General features: G+C 44.6%; 1 pseudogene; it reads left to right on the plus strand.

Annotated features, from left to right (window-relative positions):
• Window positions 1-3,255: 3,255 nt before the first annotated feature.
• On the plus strand, window positions 3,256-4,614 carry LOC143272186 (endogenous retrovirus group K member 10 Gag polyprotein-like; annotated as a pseudogene).
• The last annotated feature ends 658 nt before the right edge of the window (window positions 4,615-5,272 follow it).

A 5,272-nucleotide genomic window follows, 5' to 3' on the forward strand; every position in this document is an offset into this window, starting at 1 on the left:
CTTCATATTCTGTCATATTTGTTTCCATCCGTGCAGCACCTCGGTTACTTAGTAACTTACTGAATAAAGAATGGTGTAGGGAGGGCAAGGCAGGTGTCTGTGGAAGGGTCAGGTGGGGGGCAGCAATGGTCTGGCCCAGGGTCTAGGTGACCATGCTGAGGGCTGGCCTTACAGCAGAACTGGAACGCAAGCAGTGAGGGGAATGTCAGCATGCTGGTGAGAAAGTGTCTGGATTCAGGAGAGAGTCTCCAAGCAGCAGTCTGCTGTGAGACCTCAGAGCCTGAGAGGTGAGTAGGGCAACTATGCTGTGGAATGGTCACTTGTAGTGAGTCTGTGCTCCAGCATGGTGAAGAGAGTATGAACTCATTAGGTCACTTCCTGTGGGGAGTCAGAACTACAAATAGGAGAGAAGAGGGTTCTGATGGAGGAACTGGGCATTTGGAGAGGTGAGGAGGGTACCCATGCATGGTGAGGTAAGTATCATGCATGGTGAGGAGGGCATTGGGCTTGGTGAGGAGGGTACCCGTGCAATGTGAGGAGGGCACAGGTGCATAGTGTTGGCTCCATGCTGAGTTTGAAGAGACACAGAAGGTTGAAAGGATCTTCCTTGCAGAGGGTAGACCGACCAGGCATGATAAAAGAGTGTCTCTATGGTGGATGTCAGCGTGGGACCTTAGTGCCTAGTAGGGTAAGGAGAGCATCCTTGCCTGGTTGTGGATGTCCTGGCATTGGGTGCAGTGGTCAAATAGGCTGAGGAGAGTGTCTGTGCAGAAGGCAGAGCTGGTATGGGTTTCAGAGACTGGCAAGGTAAGGATGCTGTCTACCTGGTTGGATAGCTCTGTGTGGCCACTCAGTACCTCTCAGGGGGATGAGGGCTTCTACACATGAAGGTGATCTAGTTGGGGTGCTAAAGCCTCAGGGGAAAGTGGAGACTCCTCAGGGATTAGCACCAGGAGTCAGCACACAAGCCTGGTGAAGGAAGGAGGCCTTCCTCAGTCATGATGTGAGAACTTCATCAAGGTGTCTGGCCCTAAGAGGGAACATCCAGCTAAAGGGAGGAAGGTATCAGCTCAGGGGACCTGAGGGCTAGAGGATCCATCTTAGTGGAGAATGTGGGAGGGTGATGAGCAGCATTCAAGAGATTGTCACTTGAGGGCCTGCAATAAAGATAATGAACATAGTTTTTTTCCAGTCACAGACATAGGTTAGAAATGCTGGAATTTGGGAAATAAAAGGAAATCTGCAACAATATTCATTAAAATTGGGATAATAATGTACACTTATGGTTTTTAGTGTGTTTGGATACAAACTGGAGAGAAAACCTAGAAACACACACTAAGTGTGTTTGTTTTTATGTGTGTTCATGCATGTACTGTTTGTTTGGTATTTATAGGTGCAAGAGGAGATTTCAAGAAGGGATATGTTTGGATGAGCTGAAGGCTGAACATGTGGCTATGAGCTGGAGGATGTCTGTGGGAGGAACTCAAATGATCCCATTTTTAGTAACTAGTTTAAGTTCCTGTGGGAGCCCGTTCTCGGGTTCCTCATGGCTTTACCAAGCAGGTCCGAATAGAGGATGATCAGGACCACAGGCCTGAGTGCAGGTGTCTGAGATGGTCTGTACTTGGATGTGCTGGGGGAGGAGGTCTTTTGCTCCACCCCTTGGCGTCTCTATAAAAACCCTGGGCCAGAGACAGTTGGGGCCTGTTGGAATAGGTTCCAGGCCCTCTCGAGGCTATCCTCTATTTTCTATCTGTTTATCTCCACAAGATTCTCCGCTATAAATCCTTCTACCTAATATTTCCTGCTGATCGCACTCAAGAAAACTCTGGGAAGCTGTGGGGGTGGTGGGTAAACGCCCCACAGAATGGCGCCATGAACAGGGACTAAAGAAAAAAGAAAAAAAAAGGGACTAAAGAAAAAAAGGGGGAACAAAAAAGGGGGGACTAAAGACAAATAAACAGGGACTAAAGACAAAGTAATAGGGACTAAAGATAAAGGAAAATAATAGTTTTATTACAGAGTTTTTGGTGAAAGTGCTGAGTCAGCCCTGCCAGTGGAAAGGCATGCCGGTGTTATGAAAAAATATATATTTTTATATATATTTTTGGGAGGCAGGGGTTTTATCCTCGAGAGAAAAGGAAAGCAGACTGGAAGGATGTCCGATGCTGCAGCGAAATTCTCTTCTGTCAAAATTTTCTATCTTCTACCCCTTTCTCAAATTCTATCTGTGAAAAATAAGTAAGGTATAAGGTATTAATATAGTTTAGGAAAAACTTAGAAGTGTAAGATTGTGTAGGAAAAAATAAGTAAGGCAACTAGACAGAAAAACTCTTCAATTTTCTAACTTTGGGGGCTTTGAAAGCAAACTGGGGAAAAAAATCTTTCTTTGGGCTTTACGGGTAGTAAAAAAGCTCTTCTCTGAGCTTATGGAGAAGAAAAAGTTTCCTATGGAAGCTTTTGACCTGAGGACAGAATCCAAGCGGCAGGAGAAAGTAATTTTCCCTGAGGCAAAAATGGGGTGTAAGAAGTCAAAGTTTAAAGTTGGGAAGTTTGGGGAAAATTTGGTCTTTCTCCTGAGGAAAAAAAAAATCTTTCTCTTAAACTCTAAAGCTTTTCTTGAAAAATTTTGGGGGAAAAATCTCTCTAAAAAGCCTTAATCTTTCTCAAAAGCTCTCAAGCTTAAAAACTAAAGCCTTTAACTTTCTCAGAAGGACAAAAATTAGAATCACCTGGGGATATTAGTGTGATAATTACCTGCGAGTAGCTTTAAGAAAAAACAAAGACCTCTTGATCAATATGGGGCAGGAAAATAGTAAGCAGACCTTTGAAGAGTCATTTGCAGAGAGACTAAAAAACAAAGGCGTTAAGGTGGAACTACAACGTACAGAGGTTCTTACAGTTTGTAGAAGAACTGTGTCCCTGGTTTCCTGAATATGGGAAGCTGAATGAGGATTCCTGGGAGAGAGTTGGGGTTGAAATACAAAAATACTATGAAAAACACGGGCCAGAAAATATTCCCGTGGAAGCCCTTGGGCTGTGGGCATTAATCTGGGATAATTTAGATCCTAACCCTGAAAAGCAGGAGGGGTCCTTCCCTAAGGCAGAGGAGGTGGAGACAAAACGTTCTGCTCCGCCAGCAGAACCTGAAAACCCTTGTACAGCACCACTTAAACAGGGTCCGGTTTCTCTTGGCCATGATGCTAAGTTTCAGGAACAAAAATCTTGGAATAAGACAAGGGAGGAACTGAAAAACTTGAAAAGCCTAGTGACTTCTCTTACTCAAAAAACAGAAACTCTCCAAGTCTCTCCTCTTCCCTCTGTAGGGGTGGAACTAGACTCACCTGGGGAGGTGTCTTTTAGAATGGAAAAGCCACCAGTAATTGCCATAGCACAGAGATCCTCTGAGGCAATGCGAACCCTCTCTGTCAAAGCTACATCTCCTCTTCAAGCTAGCCTCCGGGAAGCTGCTAGTAAAGGGGAAGAAATTCAAGGCTTTCAAATGTTTCCAGTCCTGGAAGAGCAGGACCGCCAGGGTAATATAAGAGTGCATGTTCCCATTCCTTTCAAACAGCTTAAGGAGTTAAAAACAGCATGTAGTCAATATGGCCCGACTGCTCCTTTCACAACAGCATTGTTAGAAAGCCTGGCTTTAGAAGTTTTGCCCCCGGGTGATTGGAAACAAATGGCCCAAGCATGTCTATCTGGAGGTAACTATCTGCTGTGGAAAAGTGAGTTCGTGGAACAGTGTCAGGCCACAGCTGAAATAAATCGGGCCCAACAGATTCCTATCACCTTTGATATGCTCGCTGGGGAAGGCCCTTATCGAGAAACAGGTCAACAGTTAAACTTTGATATAGCATCGTATGCTCAGGTTCAGGCCGCTGCCAAAAGGGCTTGGAATATTCTTCCATCATCAGGAAGACAAACTGAGGTTTTGTCCAAGATAAGGCAAGGGCCTGATGAGTTATTTCAAGATTTTGTTTCCAGATTAATGCAAACAGCTAGTAGATTAGTGATTCAGAAGCTGGACTTTTACTTGTAAAACAACTTGCATATGAAAATACCAATGCAGCATGTCAGGCCGTGATACGCCTTTTTAGAAAAAAGGGAAACATTTCTGACTATATCCGACTTTGTTCTGATATAGGACCATCATACAATCAAGGGATAGTCATGGCTGCAGCATTACAAGGAAAAACGGCTAGGGATGTTCTATACCAGCAAAGACACCCTAATTCCAGACAAGGGAAAGATATTGGACCTCCTGGAAGTTGTTTTGGGTGTGGGCAGATGGGGCATTATATTAGAAGTTGCCCTAGCAAGAGAAGGGGCTTTGGATCAAATAGAGAGCCTGGGTTATGTCCAAGATGTAGGAGAGGGAAACACCAGGCTAGCGAATGCACGTCAAGGACAAATACCCAGAAGAGTCCGTTTCAGGGAAACGGACGGAGGGGCCTGCCCCAGGCCCCGACAAAATAGACCTTTTGGGTAATTCAGCAGTCAATACTCCGGCAAAGAAATATATTCAAGACCTCTACAGAGCAACACCAGGTAGTGCTGGGTTAGACCTCAGTTCTTCCATCTATACAGTTTTGACCCCTGAAATGGGAATGCAAGCCCTCCCTACAGGTGTTTATGGACCTTTGCCACAGGGCTTTGTGGGGTTATTGTTGGGCAGAAGTAGTACTACCATGCAAGGAATTCTAGTTGCCCTTGGAGTGATTGATGCTGACTATATGGGAGAAATAAAGGTGATGACTCATTCACCCACAAGAATTTCAGTAATAAAGATCGGTCAGAGACTTGCACAGTTAATCTTACTTCCTCAAATACAAACAAAAAATCCAGTTAAAAGAGATAAGAGAGGAGAGGCTGGATTCAGTTCGTCAGATGCCTATTGGCTACAAGCCATAGGACCACAACGTCCAGAACTTACATTAGTCATAAATGGGAGAAATTTCTCGGGTCTTTTAGATACAGGCGCAGATTTATCTGTTATATCTGCTAGTCAATGGACTGCTATGTGGCCCAAAATGGAGACTATTACACAACTGCAAGGGATTGGTCAAACTCAGTGTCCTGAGCAGAGCAGCGATGAGCTCTCCTGGAGAGAGGAGGAGGGTCATGAAGGGACTTTTCGGCCATACATTGTCCCTCACTTGCCGGTAAATTTGTAGGGTGGAGATGTTATGAGCCGTATGGGAGTATACTTATATAGTCCCAATACAACTAGCTATGAACAAAAAGTTCCTGACCAAAAGTTAATGGA

Source organism: Peromyscus maniculatus, chromosome 3, assembly GCF_049852395.1.
Source record: "Peromyscus maniculatus bairdii isolate BWxNUB_F1_BW_parent chromosome 3, HU_Pman_BW_mat_3.1, whole genome shotgun sequence".
In the NCBI taxonomy this organism is placed as follows: domain Eukaryota; kingdom Metazoa; phylum Chordata; class Mammalia; order Rodentia; family Cricetidae; genus Peromyscus; species Peromyscus maniculatus.